Raw genomic sequence first — 10,000 nt, 5'->3', positions numbered from 1 at the left:
CCCAATCCGTGGGGACCCTACTCGGGGCCGGGTGCTCAAAAGGACGACGAGAGCTCCCGCGAGCCACTCTTAATCCCCAGCCATCGTGGTTTTGCTTTCCCGCTCCGCGGGCTCCAGCTTTAACGCCGGCAAAAGAACGAGAAAAGGGCGAAAAGGAGAGCGAAGAGACAGAAGGGAAAAGAAGGGGGGGGGGGGAAGGGGAAGAGGTGCCGCCACCTCGTCACAACCACCGGGCCCATAGGCAATTGCAAGCAAGAGCCAGAACGCTGCTAAGGCATCTCTGCGCCGGGACGTACCGACGGGCTCGCCCGCCCGTGCCATCATCGGAGGAGCCCTCGCTCAAACTTCACCGACCGGGCGGGGAGAAAAATCGACCTGGGGATCGAGTCCCGCCACGGTCTTCTTCCAGCGTTCGAGTGCCGGCCTCCGCCGCCGGTTTTTTTTGCCCTCACCCCGCGGGAGGGACGAACGAGCCACCTCGGGAAGCGCCGCTCGCTAGCGCTGCTGCGGAGACGAGCCACTACTCGCTCCCATAAAACGGATAGAAACGACTCCTCCCGCGCCGCCACGCAACACCAGAATCTAGGCTCACCCAAGTGGCGAGCAACCGACGAGTAATATTACGAGGATGCAAATGAAGGCATAAAGAGAGGGCCACCCACTCCGCCGGCTCCGGAAGCGGCGCGCCTGACAAGTCCGTTGCAGCACCTCGGAAACGCCAGTCTCTGAAAAGAGGCGAAAATCACCCCAGCGGCGGCGCGAGTTACTCGCCAGATACTCGCGAGGTACTCTCGAGGTACGCCCGAGGTACTCTCGAGGTACGTGAGAGGTACGCGAGAAGTACGCGAGAGGTACGCGAGTACGCGAGAGGTACGCGCGAGGTACGCCCGAGGTACTCGCCAGGTACGCGAGAGGTACGGGCGAGGTACTCCCGAGGTACGCCCGAGGTACGCGCGAAGTAAGTAGGCGAGAGGTACGCCCGAGGTATACGCCCGAGGTACGCCCGAGGTACTCCCGAGGTATGCGCGAGGTACGCCCGAGGTACGCTCCAGGTACACGCGAAGTAGGAGCGGGGTACTCCCGAGGTACGCCCGAGGTACTCCCGAGGTACCCGCGACGTACGCGCGAAGTAGGCGAGAGGTACGCGCGAGGTACTCCCGAGGTGCGCCCAAGGTACGCGCGAGGTATTCCCGAGGTACGCCCGAGGTACGCGCGAAGTAGGCGAGAGGTACTCGCGAGGTGCTCCCGATGTACTCCCGAGGTGCGCGCGAGGTACTCTGCTCTCCCGTTACCGGCGGTGGCAGCACTGGGCGAGCCGCAGCCGCTGGGTCTGTCGAGGTACCGCCGCCCCCTGTCGCGCCCCGTCCCGTCCCCGGGCCCCGCTCCGCTCGGGGCCGGCCGGCGGACGCCGCCGCCGTCACACGCGGGTGCCCCGTGCAGCGCGGAGCAGCGGGGCCGCGGCCGCTCTCCCCCCACTCCGCAGCCGCCCGGCAGCCGCCACCCCCGAGCTCCTGATCTGAGTTGATGTCCTTTACAGGACGTAATAGCTACTTCTTCAGGTAGCTGAACAGCTTCCAGTAATTGTAGAATTTCTGTAGCATGTTTAATCTGTTTCCTTTGTGTGTTCAAAAGTCCTCCTTTCTTCCAGGGATCAGCATGTGCATGTACCACACCAAATGCGTATTTAGGATCAGTCCAAATATTCTTCCTTTTATCTTTAGCCAGTTCCAGGGCTCTCGTTAACGCTATTATTTCTGCCTTCTGGGCAGAGATATTCGCAGGTAAAGGTTTAGCTTCTATTACCTGTGAAGTGGTGGTAATGGCATATCCTGCCTTTCCTTTACCATTTCTCATGAAGCTACTACCATCAGTAAACCGAGAATCAGCATCTTCCAGAAGTTTTTCTTTTAAGTCAGGTTCTTTCCAGTGGGCCAAAATGCACCCGAAGGACTCTTTCTCAAGATCTCTTCACTCTGCTGATTTTCCATCCTCGGTCTCACACACGCAGACGCAGACAGACGCAGGAACGGGATCCCACAGACAAACTGTTACATTAATTGCAACAATTTATTCTAGTTCAGAGCTCCATTTTTAGGCCATTTTCCCTGATCTTCCAAAGTATACAATGTTTCTTCACTTTGCTGATTTTCCATCATCGGTCTCAGGCACACAGACACAGACAGACACAGGAACAGGATCCCACAGACAAACTGTTACATTAATTGCAACAATGTATTCTAGTTCAGAGTTCCATTTTCCCTGATCTTCCAAAGTATACAATGTTTCTCCACTCTGCTGATTTTCCATCCTCGGTCTCAGGCACACAGACACAGACAGACACAGGAACGGGATCCCGCAGACAAACTGTTACATTAATTGCAACAAGGTATTCCAGTCCGGTCCTTCTTTCCAGTGTGCCAAAATGCACCCGAAGGACTCTTTGTCAAGATCTCTTCACTCTGCTGATTTTCCATCCTCGGTCTCACACACGCAGACGCAGACAGACGCAGGAACGGGATCCCACAGACAAACTGTTACATTAATTGCAACAATGTATTCTAGTTCAGAGTTCCATTTTCCCTGATCTTCCAAAGTATACAATATTTCTCCACTCTGCTGATTTTCCATCATCGGTCTCAGGCACACAGACACAGACAGACACAGGAACGGGATCCCGCAGACAAACTGTTACATTAATTGCAACAAGGTATTCTAGTTCAGAGTTCCATTTTTAGGCCATTTTCCCTGATCTTCCAAAGTATACAATGTTTCTCCACTCTGCTGATTTTCCATCCTCGGTCTCAGGCACACAGACACAGACAGACACAGGAACGGGATCCCGCAGACAAACTGTTACATTAATTGCAACAAGGTATTCCAGTCCGGTCCTTCTTTCCAGTGTGCCAAAATGCACCCGAAGGACTCTTTGTCAAGATCTCTTCACTCTGCTGATTTTCCATCCTCGGTCTCACACACGCAGACGCAGACAGACGCAGGAACGGGATCCCACAGACAAACTGTTACATTAATTGCAACAATGTATTCTAGTTCAGAGTTCCATTTTCCCTGATCTTCCAAAGTATACAATATTTCTCCACTCTGCTGATTTTCCATCCTCGGTCTCAGGCACACAGACACAGACAGACACAGGAACGGGATCCCACAGACAAACTGTTACATTAATTGCAACAATTTATTCTAGTTCAGAGCTCCATTTTTAGGCCATTTTCCCTGATCTTCCAAAGTATACAATGTTTCTTCACTTTGCTGATTTTCCATCATCGGTCTCAGGCACACAGACACAGACAGACACAGGAACAGGATCCCACAGACAAACTGTTACATTAATTGCAACAATGTATTCTAGTTCAGAGCTCCATTTTTAGGCCATTTTCCCTGATCTTCCAAAGTATACAATGTTTCTCCACTCTGCTGATTTTCCATCCTCGGTCTCAGGCACACAGACACAGACAGACACAGGAACGGGATCCCGCAGACAAACTGTTACATTAATTGCAACAAGGTATTCCAGTCCGGTCCTTCTTTCCAGTGTGCCAAAATGCACCCGAAGGACTCTTTGTCAAGATCTCTTCACTCTGCTGATTTTCCATCCTCGGTCTCACACACGCAGACGCAGACAGACGCAGGAACGGGATCCCACAGACAAACTGTTACATTAATTGCAACAATGTATTCTAGTTCAGAGTTCCATTTTCCCTGATCTTCCAAAGTATACAATATTTCTCCACTCTGCTGATTTTCCATCATCGGTCTCAGGCACACAGACACAGACAGACACAGGAACGGGATCCCGCAGACAAACTGTTACATTAATTGCAACAAGGTATTCTAGTTCAGAGTTCCATTTTTAGGCCATTTTCCCTGATCTTCCAAAGTATACAATGTTTCTCCACTCTGCTGATTTTCCATCCTCGGTCTCAGGCACACAGACACAGACAGACACAGGAACGGGATCCCGCAGACAAACTGTTACATTAATTGCAACAAGGTATTCCAGTCCGGTCCTTCTTTCCAGTGTGCCAAAATGCACCCGAAGGACTCTTTGTCAAGATCTCTTCACTCTGCTGATTTTCCATCCTCGGTCTCACACACGCAGACGCAGACAGACGCAGGAACGGGATCCTACAGACAAACTGTTACATTAATTGCAACAATTTATTCTAGTTCAGAGCTTCATTTGTAGGCCATTTTCCCTGATCTTCCAAAGTATACAATGTTTCTTCACTCTGCTGATTTTCCATCATCGGCCTCAGGCACACAGACACAGACAGACACAGGAACCGGATCCCGCAGACAAACTGTTACATTAATTGCAACAATGTATTCTAGTTCAGAGTTCCATTTTCCCTGATCTTCCAAAGTATACAATATTTCTCCACTCTGCTGATTTTCCATCCTCGGTCTCAGGCACACAGACGCAGACAGACGCAGGAACGGGATCCCACAGACAAACTGTTACATTAATTGCAACAATTTATTCTAGTTCAGAGCTCCATTTTTAGGCCATTTTCCCTGATCTTCCAAAGTATACAATGTTTCTCCACTCTGCTGATTTTCCATCATCGGTCTCAGGCACACAGACACAGACAGGCACAGGAACGGGATCCCGCAGACAAACTGTTACATTAATTGCAACAAGGTATTTTAGTCCGGTCCTTCTTTCCAGTGCGCCAAAATGCACCCGAAGGACTCTTTGTCAAGATCTCTTCACTCTGCTGATTTTCCATCCTCGGTCTCACACACGCAGACGCAGACAGACGCAGGAACGGCATCCCAGAGACAAACTGTTACATTAATTGCAACAATGTATTCTAATTCAGAGCTCCATTTTTAGGCCATTTCCCCTGATCTTCCAAAGTATACAATGTTTCTTCACTCTGCTGATTTTCCATCCTCGGTCTCAGGCACACAGACACAGACGCAGGAACGGGATCCCGCAGACAAACTGTTACATTAATTGCAACAAGGTATTCCAGTCCGGTCCTTCTTTCCAGTGTGCCAAAATGCACCCGAAGGACTCTTTCTCAAGATCTCTTCACTCTGCTGATTTTCCATCCTCGGTCTCACACACAGAGACACACGAACGGGATCCCACATTAAAATCCAAAACCTTTCCTACAAGACGCCCACTGCGTCTCCCAGGACGCAAACCACTCCGGGGACACACTTGCCAACAAAGTTTTCAAGCTGACAAGCAGGTATTCTTGATTGCGGCGCCGGGAGATACGGGCTCCTCGTAACGTGTGTCTCTCAATTGCCACGCAAGCCGTCCTTTTCTAGCCACTGGGCATACATACCTATTCACGAGGCTACGTATGGGTGACATGATTTTCCAGGAGGTTCCCCGCCTGCGTGCAGAATTGTGGTGGTGGTGGTGGTCTCTGAGGATCGTTTACTTCTTCCAACGATCTTCATCACTTCTTTCAGCCTTTGAAGCACGCGCAGTAGATGCTCACATCAGTTTAATTGGCTCGTTAGCACCAGAGAGAGACATAATAATCCTCCTATCCTCCTACTTATCAGGTAGTTGAACTGTAGCCCACCCTGGACACCTGCGGTTCCCAGATACTCCTTATCCCCGTGTCCTGTTCTTCTAAACTTTTACTTACAACTATGTCAACTGCAACGATTTCTCTTGTGAGAATTCTGTTCTCTAAGCTGTAGTCTATTTTTTTTCTCTCTGCGTCATGCACCTCAGTGATTTTCCGTTGCTGCCATCAAACTTAACATGACCTGAAACTGATTCTAAAGGTTTCTGTATTCCATCGTGGGATTTTGCGCCCCCTTGTCTCAGGACCGGGCGGGCAGAGGCGGCGGCCCAGGTCCCGGCGCTCGCCAGACTTTTTTGTTCCGTGGGGGCTTGGGGATTTCGTTGTTTCTTTGGTTTCGCGTGTCCGTCTGCCGACACACAGCCCACCACCCCCTCCCGCCGCGAAAAACACGTCTCTGGCTGGCGGGGGACGGGACGGGACGGGACGGGACGGGACGGACGGACACTGGCACTGCACCAGCTACTGAGAAAATAGGCTGCGACTGCTGAACCCAGGACGCGCTGAAATACAGCAGCCGAGGCACCCGGGGGTTCTGCAGATGCCGCGGCGCCCACCACCTCCTCCCCCCACCCCGCTCCGAGGCGCCTCCCCCAGCCTCCTCCCTCCGCAACGGGCTGGGAAGAGATTGCAAAGACGTTCTTCTGGTTGTGGTTTTGGGGAAATGTGTCTGAAACTTCGGAGAAGAGATGAAGATAGCGTGGTTGAGGGTAGAAGGGAGGATTATGTTGCTCTTGGTGACCATCCAAACAGGGTACCCCACTAGTGATGTTCTCGTGTGTGAGGACGGAGGCACGGACCCAGACGTAGAGTGCAAGCTGGATCATCGTTTATTGAACAGATGACACGATATTTATATGCTTCCAAGCAATTAGCCAAGCACTTCTGTGTTTGCCTTGCGATTACATCAGGTGAAAGGTCTACCAGATTTTCCTATCGACATCCTTTCCGGTTCCGCCGTCCTTGTTCCTTGCCAGTTCCAACATCTTCCAAATACCAGTCAGGGACAGGTCACTCTTAATTACCTACTCTAGTTCCCGTGGTCACTCTAATTGCCAGTCTTTGATACATTCCAACACCACCACCCCCCCCCCACCCCCCCCCCCCCCCACACCCCCCCAGTTTCTCTTGTTTAGGTAAGGAGGAGGATGTGCTGCAGAGCAGGGCTTGCCTCTGCAGCACGGGAGTGAGAGGACAAGGCAGGTCCCTCGTTCCGGGGCTGGCTGCAGGGTGTGAACGTGGGTGTGCAGCCAGGGGTGCCCAGCGGTGTCCTGGCGAGCAGGGTCCCTGCAGTCCAGGGGCCGTGTGCCGGGGCAGGGACTCCTCCACCTGCCAGGGTCGGTCAGCGCTCAGCCTGCCTGGGAGCTCCCCAAGGTGCTCGAGGAAGCTGAGGGGGAAGCAAGAACCCCTGGCCGGCAAGGAAAAGCCGCCTTGCCTCTAGGACTACCGAGAGGGAGCAGAGTCGGGCAGAGAGCAGGAGCTCCCGGCAGGGACAGCTCCAAGAAACAGAGACACGGGCCACCCCGTCCCCACTACCGGGCCCTAGGCAAGCCCAAGCGAGAGACAGACGCCGGCCGCTAAGGCATCTCTGCGCCGGGACGTACCGAGACAGAAACGCAGTCGGTAACAGAAACTGTCCGCGCTCAAGTAAATGCTCAGATTACCGCAGGGGCGGTGGCCGGGAGGACCGAACATCGCGTTCCCCTTACAAGCTCCCGCGCTCGAGCGTGGGATACACTGTAACACACTAGCCGGCGCACCTGCGGGTCTGCCGATGCCGCGCTGCACCGCGCCGCGCCGCGCCGCCCCTCCCCGCCCGCTCTTCGCGGAGCAACCCCCCCCCGCCCCCCGCCCCCGCCCCCCCGCCTCCTCCCCCCCCCCCCGTGAGATCTATAGGAACGGATCGTGTCAGCGACTTAGGAGTCCTCGTCATCGTTGCGCTTTGGGTGGAATCCGAAATCCTTGAAATCGTCGCCTCGTGTGTAGAACGTAGAAGAAGGATTAGATTTTCCTGTCAGTACAACGATGAAAAAGAAGAAACAAAGGAATAATCCTTCTTAATCAAAACGCTTTGTTACTTTAAGGGGTACTTCGTTTAACTACTTGAATGTCTAAAACGTGTTGCTAATTAAAGGGGTACTTTGTTTAAGCGCTTGAATGCCTTAAGGGGGTTAGGTAATCGAGAGATCCATCCTGTCACAGGATGAGGTGAAACTTGTGTATTAACTGTATAAGAAATGGAATTTAGGGGGACTAAGATGGTGGTTAAGCTTGTGATAGACATCCCCCGTTACTGCATTACCAAGGAATTCAATAACTCTTTTAAGAAGTTTCTTCACCCGAAGACAAGACCCCAGCAACAGGAGGAGAACAATGAAAAGGACCCACGTCGATATTCGGGTGAAGGAGACGACAGGATTGGCTGAAACCCAAGACCGAGGAGTATAAGAGACTGTACCCCAGAAATGTCGGTGTGCGTCTTGGGAGGAGCGGAGACCCCCCGGCGTACCCAGCGCTGCTTGCTTATTGCCTCTCGGTATTAATCAATTGTAATTAAAAATTAATTAAATCAGATCATGGTCAAGGCGAAATTTTTATAACACCCCCCCCCCCCCCCCCCCCCCAGGCGGCGCATACATAACAGACGCAGAGAGAGAGAGAGAGCGAGCCCAGTGCACGCCCCTCCCCTCCTCCCCTCCCGCTCCCCCTCCCCCTCCCTTCGCGCTGCCGTTCCGGACCCGCCGCGCCTTGGGTGCGGCCCCAGTCCCCAGACAGCGGCACCGCCCAGGAGCAGGTGGGCGGAGGGAGGGGCAGCGTTCGGCAGCCTGACGCTCTGCGACTGCGCCCTCGCCCCCCCCTTCGCCCCCCCCCGACCCCCCTCCGGCTCGCCAAGCGGGTCCCCGTCAGCGAAGAAAACACGGGCTGCTCCCGCCGGGCGGGCAGTCTCGCGCTCAGTTCGCCGGGGGCCGGTAAGGAGGCAGGCAGGCAGGCAGGCAGGCAGGCGAGGGAGCGAGCAAGAAAGCAAACAAGCAAGCAAGCAAGCAGGAGACAGTGGTCGGTGAGCAGGCGGGGAGCCTAGCGCACGCAGAGGTGGGCTGGGTGTGTGTGTGTGGGGGGGGGGGGGGGGGGTGTGCGCGCGTGTGCGCGTGTGTGTGTCGGGTGTGCGTGTTCGCGTGCGGTATTTTTTTTTTTTTTTTTTTCCGGAGTTCTCTCTGTGGTTCCCTTGGGGTTTCTCGGTTTCTTTTTACTTTTCGGTTTTCCCTTCTCCGTTTTTTGACCCACGCCCCCTCCCTCCTTTTGATTTTTGTAACCAACCGCGGCAGGGTGCGCAGCAGCAGGAAGGGAGGCCCCGCCCCGTCGGGACTTTCCCGTCTGCCGGCTGGACACGGGAGCCGGCAGGGTCCCGCGCGCACTGTCGGGCAGAAATGAGCTGGGTTGGTTCCGCTGGTGGGAGCTCCCGCCGCCTCCTCTTTTAATGAAATGGAGGCGTACGGGAGACGGAGGGAGGGAGGGCCGGGGAGACCGAGAACATAACCCGAGAGAGAAAGGGAAGGAGAAAGCAAAAGGAAACGGGGTGCGCGCGTGGTTCTTTTCCACAGAAGCCTTCCCGAGGGGGCGGGGGGACGAGTGCCGGGCCGGAGGGCGATCGATCGATCGCTTTGCGCCTGCGCGCTCGCCCCCCCTCACACCCCTCGCCCCCCCGACCACCCTCCGGCTCGGCAAGCGGGTCCCCGTCAGCGAAGAAAAGACGGGCTGCTCGTCGGGGGCCGGTAGGCAGGCACGCAAGCGAGCGAGCAAGAGGGAGACAGTGGTCCGTGAGCAGGCGGGCAGCCTGGCGCACGCAGAGGCGGGCTGGGGGGTGTGGGTGGGGGGGAGTGTGTGGAGGGGTGTGTGTGTGGGGGGGTGTGTGTGTGTGTCGGGTGTGCGTGTTCGCGTGCGGTATTTTTTTTTTTTTTTTTTTTTTTTTTTTTTCGGAGTTGTTGTTCTCTCTGTGGTTCCCTTGGGGTTTCTCGGTTTCTTTTTACTTTTCGGTTTTCCCTTCTCCGTTTTTTGACCCACGCCCCCTCCCTCCTTTTGATTTTTGTAACCAACCGCGGCAGGGTGCGCAGCAGCAGGAAGGGAGGCCCCGCCCCGTCGGGACTTTCCCGTCTGCCGGCTGGACACGGGAGCCGGCAGGGTCCCGCGCGCACTGTCGGGCAGAAATGAGCTGGGTTGGTTCCGCTGGTGGGAGCTCCCGCCGCCTCCTCTTTTAATGAAATGGAGGCGTACGGGAGACGGAGGGAGGGAGGGCCGGGGAGACCGAGAACATAACCCGAGAGAGAAAGGGAAGGAGAAAGCAAAAGGAAACGGGGTGCGCGCGTGGTTCTTTTCCACAGAAGCCTTCCCGAGGGGGCGGGGGGACGAGTGCCGGGCCGGAGGGCGATCGATCG

The sequence above is a fragment of the Pezoporus flaviventris genome, unplaced genomic scaffold (assembly GCF_033815535.1).
Source record: "Pezoporus flaviventris isolate CSIRO_AGI_PZ_B2104156 unplaced genomic scaffold, CSIRO_AGI_Pfla_v1 ptg000457l, whole genome shotgun sequence".
Taxonomy (NCBI): domain Eukaryota; kingdom Metazoa; phylum Chordata; class Aves; order Psittaciformes; family Psittacidae; genus Pezoporus; species Pezoporus flaviventris.
This window is presented reverse-complemented; position numbering follows the sequence as displayed.